General features: G+C 35.7%; 1 protein-coding gene across 5 annotated transcripts in view; it reads right to left on the bottom strand.

Moving 5' to 3' along the window:
• GPR174 (G protein-coupled receptor 174) overlaps nt 1–15,397 on the bottom strand; it is a 35,292-nt gene extending 19,895 nt beyond the window's left edge. For 2 of the 5 annotated variants that reach the window (XR_014835662.1, XM_021080858.2), the window contains exons 1-3: nt 15,358–15,397; nt 15,058–15,162; nt 4,961–5,056 (exon numbers count right to left, since the gene is read on the bottom strand). The gene's annotated coding sequence lies outside the window, so the exon portion shown is untranslated. Of the gene's footprint in view, nt 1–4,960; nt 5,057–15,057 lie in introns of all 5 variants that reach the window. The other 3 variants (XR_014835663.1, XM_013986260.3, XM_021080859.2) reach the window with 3 other exon arrangements.
• Nucleotides 15,398–17,925: the final 2,528 nt, after the last annotated feature.

The raw sequence follows: 17,925 nt of genomic DNA, 5'->3' as shown, positions 1-17,925 counted from the left end.
TATTAATATTTCCAACAGAAGTATAGCACTTAAATTGAGCCAACAGATATTTATTTTACAGAATAGAAATATATAATTAGCTGTGTAGCCTACTCTACTTATCATTATCACTAACTTACATATGTTAAAAATATTATATGTTTTGGGCAGATGTCTAAATGTTTTTATCATTGTCTCACTGAGCTCTCCAACTATACCCAACCTGATAATAGGGAGAAAATTCTCAAGTGGTCTTTAGAAGAGCCTCTTCCCCCTTTTATGAGAAAGTGCAAAAAGAAAACATGGAGTGGCTCCAGTTTGGCATCCACGTATCCATAAACCAATATATTGAATACTTGTTATATATGCACACATTCACATACAAAACATATGTTCACTATAAGGTGTTTTATTATTTATTAAAACTTCATTATTAGGAATATAATTGAAAGTGATCATATTTAAGGCCTTTTTTCTCCATTTTTAAGTGATCTGTGCCAGTTATTTCACTCACTTTTTTTAATATAAAAGTTTCAGTTGTACGGCATTATAATCAAACATTTGTATACACTACAAAATGATCACCACTACAAGTCTAGTTACCTTGCATCACAATAAGGCTACCTTACCTAGCGTTTTTCATCCATCTCATATGCTCCCCCAACTTTCTCCCTTCTGGTAACTACTAATCTGTTTGCTGTATCTATGACTTTGTTTTCATTTTATTTTGTTTCTTTATTTGTTTTGTTTTTAGATTCCACATATGAGTGAAATCATAAGGTATTTGTCTTTTTCCATCTGATTTATTTCACTTAGCATAATACCATCAAGTTTCATCCATGTTGTAAGAAATGGTAGGACTTCATTCTTTTATATGGCTGAGTAGTATTCTATTGTGTGTGTATACGTGTATATATGTGTGTGTATGTATATATAATCTTTTTTAATTGAAGTATAGTTTATTTACAATATTGTATTAGTTTAAGGTATACAACATAGAGATTCAATATTTTTATAGATTATACTCCATTTAAAGTTAGCCATGAAAAAGAATGAAGTTTTATATCTTCTTTATCCATTCATCCATTGATTGACACTTAGGTTGTTTTCATATTTTGTCTATGTCAAATAATGCTGCAATGAGAATCCATGTATTTTTTTAATTAATATTTTTATATTCTTCAGATAAGTACCCAGAATTGGAATAGCTGGGTTTTATGGTAGTTCCATTCTTAATGTTTGAGGAATCTCCATACAGATTTTCATAGTGATAATACCAATTTTCAATCTCACCAACAGTGTAAAAGTGCTATTTTTCCTCCACATCATCTCCAACAGTTGTTAGTTCTTGTCTTTTCAGTAATAACCATTCTTACAAGTATAAGATGGTATCTTATTGTGGTTTTGGATTGCATTTCCCTAATGATTAATGATGTTGAACATCTTTTCCTATCCCTTTTGGCCATCTGTATGTCTTCTTTGGAAAAATATCTATTCAGATCCTTACCAAGTTTTTAATCAGATTGTTTGTTTTCTTGTATGTAAATTCTTTGTATGTATTGATTCCAAATATCTTCTCCCATTTAGTACATTGCCTTTTAATTTTTAAGATGGTTTCCTTCACTGTGCAGAAGGTTGTTAGTTTAATGTTCATTTGTTTACCTTTTGCTTTTGTTTCCCTTGCCTTTGAATCAGAACCACAACATCACTCTAAGACTGATGGCAGTGAGGTGACCACCTATGTTTTCTTTTAGAAATTTTATAATTTTTTTAAATTTTATTTTTTTATTAGTGTAATGTTGATTTATAGTGTTGTGTCAATTTCTGCAGTATACCATAGTGACATAGTCATACAGTACAGCACAGGGAACTGTACAAAATCTCTTGGGATATATATAACATGATGGAAGATAGTATGAGAAAAAAGAATGTATATATATAAACATAGAATTTTATAATTTTAGATCTTACATTCAAGTTTTTATTTCATTTAAAGTTAAATTTTTATATTGTGTAAGATAGTGGTCTACTGTTATTCTTTTGCATGTGGATATCCAGTTTCCCCAACACCATTTATTGAAAAGACTGTCATTTTGCTATTGCATGCTCTTTGTCCATTTTCTTTAAATTAATTGTCCTTATGTGTGAGATTGTTTCTGAGCTTTCAGTTCTATTTCATTGATCTTTATATCTGTTTTTGTACCAGTACCATACTGTTTTGATTACTATAGCTTTGTAGTTCAATTTGAACTCAGGGAGCATGAAACCCCAGTTTTGTTCTTCTTCCTAAAGATTGTTTTGATTATTCGGGATCTTTTGTGGTTCTATCCAAATTTATAATTACATGTTCTAGTTCTGTGAAATACACCACTGGAATTTTGATAGGTCTTTCATTCAGTCTATAGTATGAACCATACTATAGTATGGACTATACTATTGCTTTGGATAGTATGGACATTTAAACAATATTAATTTTTCCAATCTATAAACATGGAATATATTTACATTTAATTTTGTCTTCCATTTCTTTCATCGATGTCTTACACTTTTCAGTGTATAGGTCTTTCGCCTCCCTGGTTAATTTTTTTCACATGTATTTTATTATTTTTGATGCAATAGTAAATGTGAATTTTTTCTTTTTTTTTTTTTTTGTCTTTTTGCTATTTCTTTGGGCCACTCCCGTGGCATGTGGAGGTTCCCGGGCTGGGGGTCCAATCGGAGCTGTAGCCACTGGCCTACACCAGAGCCACAGCAATAAGGGATCCGAGCCGCGTCTGCAACCCACACCACAGCTCACAGCAACGCCGGATCGTTAACCCACTGAGCAAGGGCAGGGACCGAACCCGCAACCTCATGGTTCCTAGTCGGATTCATTAACCACTGTGCCACGACGGGAACTCCTTCTTAATTCCTCTAATAGTACACTAATAATGTATAGAAACTCCTCAGATTCCTATATTATTGATTTTGTAGCTTGTGAGTTTTGTGAATTCACTTATTTCTAACAGTTTTGGGGTGCAGTTTTTAGTGTTTTCTGTTCATATTATTTCTTTTGAAAATAGTGACAATTTGACTTTTGCTCCTTTGTTTGCTTGTTATTTCTTTTTATTGCCTAATTTGTGTGGCTGGGGATTCTAATACTAGGTTGGATAAAACTGGAGAGTGAAATCCTCATCTTAGAGGATTCCTAAACTTAGAGGAAAGTTTTTCAGTGTTGAGTATGTTATATGTGGGTTATTTATATATGGTCTTTATTGCATTGAGGTAGTTTCCTTCTATACCTATTTTTGGAGGAGTTTTTTTTTATCATAAATGGATTTGGATTTTTTCAAATAATTTTATGCATCTATTGAGCATATCATATGATTTTTATCCATCATTTTGTTAATGTGGTATATCACATTGATTGATTTGTCTGTGTTGACCCATCCCTATATCTCTGGAATAAATACTATTTGATTATATACTTTACTGTGGTATATAAACATTTTTGGTATAATGTTGGTGTTGGTTTGCTAAAGTTTTGTTCAGGACTTTTGCATCTATATTTATCAATAATATTGTCCCATAATTTTCATTTTTTTTGTTGCTGTATCCTTGTCCGGTTTTGATATCATGGTAATGTTGGTTTCATAAAATGTGTTTGGAAGTATTTTCTCCTCTTCAATTTGTTGGAAAATTTTGAGAAGGATAGGTGTTAATTTTTTTTGCATGCTTTTTAGAATTCATGAGTGAAGGCATCTAATCCTGGACTTTTGTTTGTTGGGATTTTTTTTTTTTATTATTGTTTCAATATCCTTACCTGTAATAAGGCTATTCAGATTTTCTATTTCTTCATAGTTCAGTCTTGGACGATTATAGGTTTATACATTTCTAGGAATTTATTATTCTCAGTTGTCCAACTTTTGGCATATAATTGTTCAGAGTAGTCTCTTATCATTTGTTTTTCTGTGCTATCGGTTGTAATTTCTCTTTCATTTGTTTTGTTTGAGTCCTCTCTTTTCTTGATTAGTCTAGCTGAAGGTTTGTCAATTTGGTTTATACTTATGACTTTTTAAACTGAGCTTAATTATTAGACGTCGCTTTTGATTGTTAGATGTCTAGGCTGGTGTTTCAGCAATACCCTTCTTCTAAGAATAGGCATCAAGACAAAGGAGCCAAAAGCAAGCAAAGCAAACATTTTCCATCTCTCAAATGTGTTCTTAACCTAAGACTCATTGACTTTTAAGCTTAGCAGTCGGTGAATAGACACTTGCCTAATGTTCATGTGAGTTACCTACAACTACTGTAATCTTCACCTTCCTCAACCTTCAACACACTCATATTATATATTATCCTCTATTGTACTACCAGGGTGGCCAGTATGTACTGAGTGATATATATATATATATATATATATATATATATATATATATATAACTTAAATATGTATAATTTAAAATGATTTTCACTTTGTCTCAGGCTTCAATATGACTTAATAAGGCAATATTAATAAAAATCATATTCTACGAAATACTCCATAAACCACATTTTTTTTGTCTTTTTCTAGGGCCGCACCTGTGGCATATGAAGGTTCCCAGGCTAGGGGTCTAATCAGAGCTGTAGCCTCCAGCCTATGCCAGAGCCACAGCAACTCAGGGTCCAAGGGGTGTCTGCAACCTACGCCACAGGTCACAGAAATGCTATATCCTTAACCCATTAAGCAAGGGCAAGGATCAAATCCACAACCTCATGGTTCCTAGTCGTATTCGTTAACCACTGAGCCATGACGGGAACTCCCCATAAACCACATTCTTTCGTGTTCTACAGAATCACATTTATTGACTAAGAACCTGGCCATTACTTGGTAATTTATCAAGTGGACCAGGAAATATGGGACAGGTGACTAGTGAGGGCTCTCAGGGCTTTCCCAGGGCCCACAGAGTGAAAGAGCACTCTTTTAGGGATGATGTCAAAAGATAAGTCAAGATCATTTGAGTACCTGCTGTTTGCTCCAGTGCTGTGAAATTCTTTAATCAGAGCCATAGAGTCTCCTGAATAAGCCATGAGGAATCTTCATGGTTTAGTTCATTCATGCCTAAAATAACATAGAAAGACATTAATCAGTGTGGCATGAAAAACGTGCTCACAGAGGGCTGAGAAATTTTGGCAAGTGGATGCTGAGACCCCGGAAATGGATTGTCATGGTCGAAGGACAGCATGGAAAGCGTTACACCTAGGCCTTAGTGGTACCAAAATAATGTGAGTGAGAATCCATTTACTACCATCTGACAACTCTCTTTGACTTATCAGGTTTTGGAAAGGGCAAGAGTGGGTAGAGATATCAGTAGCAGGCTCCAGAATTACAAGGAGATTTTTGTTATGATGAGCTAGCCTAGAAAAACCCCACAGCTTCTTGTCAAACTCATAATACAGTTGGAATGTAGAAACTGACTTTTTCTCAGTTAGGACTTTTTCTGTGTTCTCAGGACCACAACTACTTAATTGATTAGTGAATACACATGGAAGGAGACACAGTTGGCCACTTGCAATTCCTAATAGATGTCTTCCTATGTCGGGTGATTTGTGGGCATCAATAAAACACACTCCACAGCTGCTCCTCTCTGTTGTCATGCAACCTTGCCTGAAATATATCACTATAGACTCAATCTTTAAGGCACTTTGTCTTCAAGAATTTCCTATTAAGTTGAAAATACTAAAAGGAGGATTTTCACATTAACCCATTAACTGTAATAAATCAGATAAGCTGGTCTTCCCATTAAAAAGTGAATGAGATAAATTCAAACAGACATATGTTTTACTTGGTAGATGAAGGGAAGTAAAGGGACATAGAGGCAGATAGCCTTTGTGTTGCAATATGGTAGGAGTACCTGAGAAGCCTGATCATATCATAAGTATTGGTAGAGAATTCAACAAAGGGGAGGAGAGGGCAGGAATGACAGAAAGCAGGCAACTAACAGCAGCTACTACCTAAATAAGTTTGCTTCAAGCTAGTCCTTTTAACAATCTTTTCTTATCTAGACTGCAAGCTCCTTGGGGAAGGGAATTTTCTCAAAGAGCCTATAATTCAAGTGCCAGGTTCATTTACGGAATCTTGAACCACTTCCTCTTTGTTTCTCCCTCTTGTAAAATTTGTACAATAAACAGAGCCTACTCCTGAGGTGTATTGTTGAGATTACATGAGGTTTTTCAGGTAAAATCACTAAGACCATGCTTGGCACATAATAGATGGTCAATATATGTTGTCATTTTCTTCTTACCTCTTAAGACATGGTATACAGTGTGCTAAGCACACAGGAACCTCTCAATGTATGTTTCAAAGGGATCAGATGAATAAAATTAGCATTGAGGATAAAATAGACTAAAGTTCTTTCTAAAGTGCTTTGTCTTTAAAGGAAGGTAACAATGTGGAAGAAATAATCCTTAGAAGAGAATGAGTAACACAAGTGCATTCCCAGATATCTCAGAATCCACAGAAGCCTGTCATGGGTGCTATGAAATTAAGCCCAGACAGGAAGTTACAGATATGATCTCTACTGGTAGTTTGTTGTGTGTGACAGTAGAGCTAGAAATATGCAAGTACCACTTAAGTGAGGCAGATATTTGAGGACAAACTATGGTGATAAACCATAGAGATAGAATTCGGTGTCTGAGCAGGGTCACAGATAAAATCATAAACTCCATGAGACAAATCCAGCTGGCTGGAAGCAGATTCTATTAAAATGGTGATTATTCTCAGAAACATTTTTTAAGTCATGTAACTTATTGTATTTCATGGACAGGAGTCAGGCAATGTATTAATAAATGGCTTTTGGTTTAGGAGTCACTTATTAATTTCTTCTAGAATAGCCATAAGCCCTAAGATTATTCTGTTTTACTTGCTGGCTTTCAACTCTTAAAATAGGCCATTTAAGCTGAGAGAAGAGTTGGATGTAGGAGAAAGGGTACTAGTCAGACACAGGAAACCTGGCTTCTAGTTTTGGATATATCACTAATTAGAGGTATAACCTCGGGAAAGTTCCTTCCATCTCTGGGACTCAGTCTTTCATCTGTAAATTGAAGGAATTAAATTAACCCTAGGGTTCTAGTAGAATGTTTGATTTGGCAAATAGACCCAATCTAGATAAAAATTGGAAAAAATATGAAGAAATTCTGTGTCCTTCCTTTCCAGTACTTCATTCCCTCAGTCTGACCAAGAGTTCTCACATCAAAACCCTAACTATCTGGACTCCATATCCAATTCAAGACCATAATCTCAGGCAAACTTTCATAATTTGCACAGACTTGTTCCTGTCCTTGACTACTACTCATCAAAACACTTTTAGGGTATCTCTACTTTTAAGCTAAAGATTAAGTAAATTTAAGGTAATGTGTTAATGACAGAGAGCTAGAAGATATCATCTGGGTCCTTCATAAAAAGCATGCCAACAATTTCCCAGCAGCCTATTTTTAATAAATTATGGGAACTATTGCAGACCCAAGCAAAGAAAACACAGAAAAGCATAGTACAACAGGAGGGAGTAGGGGAGAGGTTTTAATCATATCATACATGGAAGCCTGCTAAGCAGCCTACACATGGAGTAAGTAATTCAAGTTCAGACAGAAAATACTTATTGAGCACTTGGGGTAGCCTGCTGTTTTCATTGATAAGTCCAAATACTATATCATTATGATTCAATGAGCATTATTATAATTTTCCAATTTCTGGCAGAAGTGATTGAGGATTTAAAATAAAGATTAGAATATTAATATTTATTAAATCTCTATTAACAATCAATTAATCCCTAGATATGCTTTAGTTTTTACAAACAAAGTAACTGAGGGCTAGAGAAAGTAAGGGATTCATCCTGAGTTACATAGCAAGTTAACATCAGAGCCAGGACTAGAACCTAAATTTTTATTCAAAAGACTTGTGTTCCTTTATCTACATTACGTTTCCTCCCAACTATAAATCCTCTAATATCTGTGTACCCACATGTATTTATCTTCCCTTACATAGTCAAATCACGTGGATGAAATATTTATCTTATTAAGGCTGTCAACTTTCTAAATCACCATGAGTGTATAGGTCACCATAAAAAATTGCCCCTTTTTTCTGTCTGCAGTGGCATGGAAATCAGTGTTCTATACTATGTGTGAAAAAAAATCAATATCTATTCTTAGCTCTTCCACATCTCCCTCCCAATCCCACTCCCAAACAGAAATACAGACATTCAGACATCTATTTCTGCCGGCATATAAGACGGGAATAAATTAATGAAAATGAGACAAATGTACTTTTTCCTACAGCTACAATTTAGTAAATTATCAGTCTAGGACAAAGGGATGAAATGATGAGCAATACTGTGTTGTAAATCAACTCACCATGCTACATGTCACAATAGATAAAAATAAAGGAGGCATTACTTCTCTCCTGGAAAAATTGTAGACTGGTAGCAGTGACACAATAGACAAAACAAGAGAGAAATGATTAAGTTAACTGCTAAATTGATAAATTCAAATGCCGAGCTCTGTAGAAATCTGCCATATATTCAGAGTACAAACGCACAATAGTTTTTAATGTGGTTAGGGCATTCCATAAAGCATTTCTAAAAGCAGCGATTTCACTGATCCATAAAACTCATACTTCTCTTTCACATTTATCCTGCTGCAAGCATTATAACTATTACCCTCCTTATAAGCATTTCAAGTTGCAAGCCTGACCAAGCATAATGATCCCATGTGCTGAAGGAAATCTGGCAGGTGAAAGACAGGTGCAACTTAATTTTCCCAGTGTGATTTTAATCCAACTACACGTGGCATTTTCCAAATTGTACAGGGGAACTCTGACTAAAGAAATGCAAAGTACCTATTACACATTAGCATGATGATCCATGAGATTTAGAAAGAGGTGCCCTCAATTACACTGTTTTCACAAATAGAGAAACTGAAAAATGAGAAAAGATGCTGCCTTGCTTATGTTTATACCCAAAGCCAGTCTCAAAGGAACACGACTTGAAACTCAAGCCTGTACTTGGTGCCTGCTGAAAGTATTTTGAACTCTTTTCTATATCATACTTACTTGGGATGGATATCCCAAGTTTATTCCTCTGTCTCCTCTTGGATAAGAAGCACAGATGTGAATGGGGTGGTGGTGGTGGGGACATTGCAGAGAGCAGGAAAACATGGGAGAATAGCCAATTTTATCAGGAAATGGACTGTCTTAAAACCTGTTCCTGTGTGTGTACATGTGTGTGTGTTTTGTTTGCTTGTTTTGGACCATGCCTAAAGCATGTGGAATTTCCCAGGCCAGGGACCAAACCTATCCCACAGCAGAGACCCCAGCCAGAGCAGTGACAATGGAAGATCCTTTATTCACTAGGCCACCAAGGAACTTCATGTTCTTGTGTTTGTTTAGTTTTTCTTTTCATTTTATTTTTTTTACCTGTTTAGGGCTGCACCTGCGGCATATGGAAGTTCCCAGGCTCATATGGAAGTTATGAGTACATTTAGAGTACAGACCCACAATAGTTTTTAATAGATCAAATGGGCTAGAGATCAAATCAGAACAGTAGCTGCTGGCCTATGCCATGGCCACGGCAATGCCAGGTGTGAGTTGCATCTGTGACCTATACTACAGCTTGCTTCAATGACAGATCCTTAACCCTCTGAGTGAGGCAAGGGATCCAGCTTGCATCCTCATGGATGCCAGTTGGGTTCTTAACCCACTGAGCCACAATGGGAACTCCTGTTTGTTTGGTTTTTCACCCAGACTTCTATAACTAGGTGAGTCAGATGTTTAAAACACTGAACTCCTAAACTTAAGTCTGTGAGTTAGATACCAGTTAATTCTTTCTGTAATATAGACATAGATTGTGCTCTGAAACTGGGACAGGCATCCAAGACCTTGGTCTCAAGGAAATAAAAAAATACACAAATATAAATATAGCCCTACTTTCTCTTCTGTTAGTGGGCATATAATTTCAATTTTTAAAATGAGTGATCTCATATTTTTCCCTTCAATACTGATGTCCCATAGGCAATAGGAACTGTAATAGGAAGTTAGGAAACAATTATACACATAAGTAAATTTATTCCCCAGGCCTGTTTAGGAGAGTCTCTATGTAAATTTTTGTTTGAGCCCTTTCCTTGCTTTCACTTTAACTTGCATATTCTGTCCTATTCTCTGATATGGCCTTATCCCTGGATTTCAGAACCTTTGCTCTGACCTTAGCATGACAGATTAGGTGAGGGACAGAAAAGCAAATCTTTTGTTAAATCTTTAATATTATTTCCTTTTTGTGTCACATGAGCTTAAATGTGAATGGGGATGGTGATTATCTGTTTTTGGTAAAATTTATATGGAGCCAAATATCTTCTTCTAAGTCAGTTTTACTTTATCTTACTCAAATATATAAGCTCCATGAGGGTAGAGACTTTATCTTATATGAATCCTATTATTACCCATATTACATTGGAAAAATAGTAATCAGACCATAAAGATTCATTACAGATAATTAAAATACTTCATCTATATTTTATGATCCCCAATTTTATTCCTCATTTTATGTGTTTTAATCCCCCTATTTCTTTCACCCAGCCCAAACCTAATAAAAGAACAACCTATTTTGAAATTGGTATAATATGTTGATTCCCTCTATTATAAACTCCCTTGATTTTCAAATAGAAAGGTGAAAAGTATTGAGTTCCCTGGTGGCCCAATGGGTTAAAATCAGGCACTGTCACTGATCTGGTTCAGGTCACTTCTGTGGTGCAGTTCAATCCCTAGCCCAGGAATTTCTGCATGCTGTAGGCACAGCCAGAAAACCCAAACCAAAATAAAACACACTGGCACGCACACACACACACACACACACACACACACACGGGGCCAAAAAATAAGATGTGATTTTATCATATAGAGATAGGATAACATAATGGAAAAGGTTATGGCAGCCAACAGAATTGGGTTTGAAACTCAGACAAGACAGTTGTAAAATTTTAGAACAGTTATCGAAATTCTTTAACATTTTTCTTCACCTATAAAACATGGAAAATAATAGAGCTATCGTCAAGAAGCAGGAGATCTTGACCAATGCTTAGTACATCATTAAGTACACAATAATTAATAATCATGATTATTTTTTATAGTAGAGAATCCAAAACCAAAGTTAGCGCTTATAGTAGATAAGCTCTGAAACTTGGTAAATCCTAGACTAAAAGGTAGGTTCTTAGATATTTAATAGCTTTTTCTGGAGTCATTACTAGGAATAATCTTGATTTCTACTAGGGCATCAGTTCTTTGGGGAGAAAACAGCTCAGTGATGGCTTGAATATATGCTGACCTTTAGTCCATGGTGAGGATTTTGGCCCTGCCTTGAAGTTCACATATTGAGCTTAGAGGAGGATTATGGAACCACTAAATGTAGATCTAAACCTGTAAATCACATTCTGATTATTTTCCCTTCCCTATAAAAACTGGACTGGTTACCCAAAGTTGTGAGACAGAACAAGGCCAAGGACTCAGAATTCTCCATAGGAAAATTAAGCCAACATGATTAGGATTGACACTGAAATATTCAAAAGTAATTTATATTCCAAAATGATTTTTTCAAACCTAAAATAATTCCATACCCACAAAAGGGTATGGCAAACTAAAACTTTATTTTTAAAACATATTTTAGACATAAAAATTAATTCCATCTTTTTAATAAATTTGCTAAAATTTTATGGGAAAAGATGATGAATTGATCATTGCTACTTAAAAATATTTCATATTTGTTGGGCCCATTTGACAAGGGGGTTAATGTGTGAATGCATTACTAGATTGGACTTAAAATTTCCAAAGCAACATACAGTATTGGATGTGGGGGGGTATATTAGGGTGGTTCACCATCAATTTTCATTTTACAGTATCCAAAATATTTCCTACAAGTTTCCAAATGTGTCACTAAGTGAAAAGCCTGGGTAAAAGACTGTATATCTATCCAGTATATTAAAGCATCTTGCATATTGGAGAACCCACAGTGTTTGGGTAGAAGCCAGCATGATTACCCATCACGTCAATATTTTCCAGATACCAGTTTAGCCTAGGTTTTTATTCTGGTTATATTTGTTTAGCCTAAGTCCCAGCAGTGAGCAACTTAAAACCTAGGGTAATCAACCTTAATATCTCTTCCCTATTGAACTGATGTCACAGGGATTTTCAAATTTACTAACTCCCAGAGGTCGGCAGCTTTAAATTTCCTGAGTGATTTTTTTCCCCCTAGAAAAGACTCAAACAGACACACAGATGACATTTCTCAAATTTCAATTATTACAACTGTAACTTTGAATCAAGATGGTTATTAACAAGTAATTTTATGCCAAATATGATCCAGGTCATACTCAGTGAATTGGAAAAAACAGCATTGTTGTCTCTGCAGATCAAAAAATATCTTTACAGAGCTTTGCTTAATCAAATTTCATGGTCCAAAATTAAATAAAATTTACTCTATCTTTTGTGACCCAAACGACCTTTCAGCAAGTGGCCAGAGCAAAGCTGAGAAGCCCAAAATCCAATGGATGATCACTCATTCTGGATGACTCAGACCTCAAACCTACTTTCCCCAATTAACTTATATTGATTATCTATACAGGAAACTTCATCATCTGTCATATTCATATTGTGCTTCAGCTGGGTAGATCATCACTAAGGTGAATTTATTATATCCATTGAAGTGAAATTAATACAAATCACTTATTTTTAGTCCTGATAAAATATGGAGGTCTTAGACTTCCATAGGGAAAGACATTGCTGTGCTAGATGTCTTCTCAGGGACTTTGCCTAATTTTGATAACCAGATATTTCTATCATCAATAGCTCTTCCTCAGAGAGATTAATGCTAAGTCAAATGACTGAATTTTTCCTTTATTACACTTAATTAATTTTGTGAAGTATTAAAAATCACTACCACCTAGTTTTACAGCTAGCATCCTCAGAAAAGAGAGAAGTCTGCTGTACTTTCAGAGTTAAAAAAAATATTAGGATGAAGGGGAAAAAAATATTAACAACAACAACAATACAAGACTTGTTAAGCAGTAAAGTGAAATGGGCATTGGACAGAGTCACTAGATTCTAGCCTTTATTATGTCACAAATTCACAGAAGTGCTTAACTCATTCACTTCAACTCTCTGGGCCTCGGTGTGTTTTCCCATTGTAAAATGCAAACTGATAATCTGTATCACTTCCCAAAGCATAAAAGGGTCTCAGATGTTCACCATTGCTCCTGTGAATGACAAGATTCAAAGCTGTCTCTCATAATTTCTTGTTCTCTGACAAGGGTTCTGGTGACTGATTCTTGTGACTTACGGCACAAGAGATAGGCTTTGGGGAGGTCACTTTTATGGGCAAGGGGCACAGGACTATCTGTGGCCCCTCTCAGGATTAGGTGAGTTTCAGATAAAGGAGTTAAATTCCCTTTTTTGTTCTGGGCATGTGATTGGTGCCAAAAGTGTCTATCAGAGGATAACAGAAAGGATGCTTCTTTCTCATTTTCATTCAGTTACCCAAGAAAAAGGGGGATCCCTAGGTAAAAATTCAGTAAGCTTTCCTGCAAAGTCAATGTCCCACTTGTATTTATTCACCTTTACAATATTCTGTACTATATTATGGAGGCCTCAATAGACTAGATGCAATAGATGGATCCTGTCTCACAGAAATATTACTGTAAACATTAGCAAGGTAGAGTAGCACATGTGTTCACAAGTGCAAAGAAAATTTTTAATTAAAAAAAAAACTCCCTGGCACAGACTTCTTGGAGGAATGCATTTAAGTATTCCAAATATTTGCTAGTGTGGCTGGTGGAGTCTTTCCCTGGGCTGAAAAATTTGAATCCCATATATAAGGTTAGTTCTTTGTCACCATATCTGAGATTTAAAGCAGCTAAAATATTCAGACAGATATACTCTTTGCTGAATGACACAAAGCTCTTTAACAAATGTGGCTCTGCTAGTTGAATGAAATTATAACTTTTTTTGGCCTGGAAAGATTATGATAGCATAATGTGAAATCCATGCACACCACTGTTGACAGTAGAGAAAGGAGTGGGAAAGTTATTTGAGATTTAATCTTGGGTCATGTTGCACCATGGAAATCCATCATTTCCTTTCTTTTAATCTTTGAATAGAGTTCTTAGTAGTTATATGCTATTGATAGCCTCATCGGTTAAAGTTAGAAGGCCGCTTCCTTAACATTTTTCCTCTTTGAACACGAATGAAAACAACATGCAAACCATAAAACAATTTCACTTGCATTTTGTCAAAATAAGTTGTCAGTTATGAATATCTAAAAATGTGAATTTAATTCAAAGTTATTTTATCCATTATTGATTTTTTAAAAATGTACTGATTATTCTGATAGATGCAGCTTATCTATGAACAACTGTGTATATTATCTTTCTTATTTCCTGTCTCATTAAAAACATGTTTTTTTTTCCTTTCTATAGTGCCTTCTTTGAAAGCAGACTCTCTATAGCTAACATTAATTATTATTCATTTTAAAGTGAAAATATATAACAAAGTCCAATAGGAGCACACATTCACATTTGTAAGGGTCCTGAGACATAACCCTCATATATTTTATTATAGTTCCATTCTGAAAATAACCAAAAAATCAACCATTTTAATCTTTTGGCAGATAAAAATATCATATCTAAAGAGGTTATAGAAAAAAAGTAAATAAAAAGTGTTCTACACATTCATGTAAATAACTCTACTTAATACAGAGTTGCTTAAATCATGAATACTCAAAAAGCTATTTTATTCACTATCAATTGATGGAAACATATTATGAAAAACCTCTCCATGTCAAACTTAACATTTCTCCAAGTTCAAAAGTGACTTCCCCCTCCCACCTCAGGCAGCCAGCCATATAATTATTTTTGTTTGTGCAAATACCAAGGAAGTGACATATGAAGATGATCCAGGTTTGTTATATCCACAACACCACCCTTAGATTTGACAGGTTACCCAGAATCTGTTGTGAAGAGATCAATTCAAGATATCAGAAGTGAAAGGCATAGATAATAGCTAATATGCATTTAAAAACTGGTGCTTACCGTTTCAATCCTTTTAGGTTTTCTCCAGAGAGCTCCAAAGTATTTACACAACATGCACTCCAACAAGGACACTACTGATCTATGCATCAATTCCAGCTCCCTGTTCTGAGAACAACATATCCAGTCCCCCTTCACTACCCACCTGAAAAAAAGGAAAGAAGGAAAGAAAGCAAAAAAGAAAGAAAGGAAGAAAGACAGAAAGAAGCAAGGAGGGAAAGAGGTTTGGAGGAAAGAGTAAAAAGAAAACAAAAAAAAAATTAAGGAAGCAGAAAAATAAAAAAATAAAATTTTCAGCATTACCTAACTACTACCATGTTGGAAAACATGGTAGTGTAATGTCAGAGTTAAATATGCCAGCCGCTCTGTGAACACTGAACATTTCCGTTTTCTAGGGGGCAGCTTGATCTTGCTCTTGCTCTCTCTCTTGCTCTCTCTCTCTCTCTGATTAATGATGCAGGGCTACCGCTTTGCTTCTTTGAGCTGTACATACAGCCTGCAAATCTTCACACTTATCAAAGAAATTCTCTTTTCTATTTATAGGGCAACAGTGAATTGTCTTCAATCCTGTGGTTGCACCCAGCTTTGAGTTTGTGGTAATACACAGCCTATTTGTTTATAGAGCCCTTTGCTGAAATTAGGTGCTCTCTAGTCCCATCCATAGATAGTGTGTCAATGCAATCTTCGCTGTTATCCTTTCTCACAGAGCTTAGTTATTGTGTACCAAAGTGGGCACACCCTATGGAAGGATTCCTTAGATGGCTGCCAATAGGGGAGGTCAAGGTGGGGATAACTTCTGCCTAGGATATTTCTTTCAGCTTAAACTCCCCAACTCCTTGCATTGAAATAAATACCCTACTCCTTAAGGGGAATTTGGAAATACTTAACCCACCATATCCTGTCCACCCACTCCACATTCCCTTCAGAGTCCTTGTGACCAGGAAATGGAGGTAAGCACCCATTTCCTTTCAGTATTTAGGGAGGATTGGGTGAAAAGAGGCTGGTTTTCTATAGCCCAGACTCAGCCACAGCCTACTGAAGATGGTGTTCCAAGATGTCTTGAGGTCCCAGAGCCCAGCATTACACTCAACACCCCACTACTACTACCACTATCACCATCAGCACCACTGGAAGATGAATAAGAGGCTGATGAAGGCAATTCCCAAGACTTGAATAGTATCTTTACATCAGAGTGAGGGAATTTTTCACATAGGCCCTGGGAAAAAGAAGTATGCAGGTACAACTTCACACCAGGAAATACCTGAATGATGTATTATAGAGAGCACCTGTAGGGCTTTCTGCTACAAAATGCTTCCTTTACTAATGCCTAAAACTCCAGTTCCTTTGGCGGTAAGCATTCCATTCTTCCTGAAGTCTTGATTTTTAAATCCTGACGCTCCCCTAAAAATACACTTACTTGCAAACTTGGTGTGAATGAGTTGATTAGAATTGGAAAGATGGGAGTAGATGGTGAGAGCTGGTCATAAAGGAAAACTAAAAAGAACCCAGCGTGGGAAAACCGAGCTGCCAAAAGCAATCTTTAATGATTTTGTACTAGGATAGCTATGGTGAGAATAATCCTGTGCAAGCTGGGGAAAATATAAGGGGGCAAAGAGTAAAGTAATCTAAATTGCATTATTGGGTACATTGGCAGCAGATCAAAATGCATCACCCCTGCTTTGTTTTCTTATTCTGTTCTCCAAGGTCTGGCAAAATATGGGAATAATGCTTAGTTTATTTAAAGAAAAATTTCCTACTTGCTTTGGTTTCACTAGAGTTTACATTATGGTCTCTCCCTTCATACTCCATTCAGCGAGCATCTATTAAATAACAGCTAAATGAAGACCAGTGGATCAAATAGAGCTGAGGAGGAGAGAATGAGGGTGAAAGTGTGGGAGGGGACAGATAGTAAAGGGAAAGGTGCTACCTCCCAGCATATTTTTACAATCTAGTTAACCAGATAAGACACTATGCAATTGCCTCAAATATAAAGCAATACATATGTGATAAGGGCTTAAGAATGTCATATCTGGTGTTATAAGATTTCATAGCAGAAGTCAGGGATTCTGGAGGTCTGGAATTTCAGGGTGGAAGTCAGGCATGTATTCCAGGATAAGGAGAGTTTGGGCTGGGCCTGTTAAGAGTGGAAGGATTTCAATAAGAAAGATATTATTTGGATTTCTAAAAACCCATACATTTTGCTGTGCTCTACAGGCTCACCTTTCAGTATCGTTATTTTCCTCCTGTCTACTTCAACCAAATAAGCTCTAGGTGCAGACATATTGGTCACCTTGAGTTTTCAGCCTGATGCCTCAGAATTCATAGCAGCTAATCTTCATTTTGAAATAAAACAACTTGTGCTGAGATTTCCTGAGCTAGACTGCACTTTTACTATTTAGGTCAAGGAACTTAAAGCTGATTAGAATCAAAAGAATACTCCCTATAGGAACATTATTAAATTCCACCCCAAATTGGTCGAACAATAATAAGATATCAGAGCTAAAAGAGAAATGAGTGATACTTTAGTCTGAGCTCTCATTTTAAATATGAGGATAGTAAGAAAGAAGAAACTCAATCCATGTCTCACAGTGAATTAATGATAAAGCTGGAGCCTAAGCCTGGGTTATTTGAATTTTAAGATAATGTACTAACCAAGTCATTTCTATCTATGAAATGTCTAGTGTCATCTGTGAAATGGTTGATATATCTGCAGTTATGTCATCTGTGGCAAGACTTAGTTTTATTTAATTACAGAAGAAAGGTCAAATATGAAATAGAGTAAAAAATTAGTTTTATGACTCTGTTTTTATATATAAAAGGGGTGAATATTTGACCCAGATCTACTTTATTTTTATTATTTAATTAATTTTA

The sequence above is a fragment of the Sus scrofa genome, chromosome X, assembly GCF_054392235.1.
Source record: "Sus scrofa isolate SSC_HxYL_T2T_F1_AM1 chromosome X, Sscrofa_HxYL_maternal_Yorkshire_Landrace_v2.0, whole genome shotgun sequence".
NCBI lineage: Eukaryota > Metazoa > Chordata > Mammalia > Artiodactyla > Suidae > Sus > Sus scrofa.
This window is presented reverse-complemented; position numbering and strand designations above follow the sequence as displayed.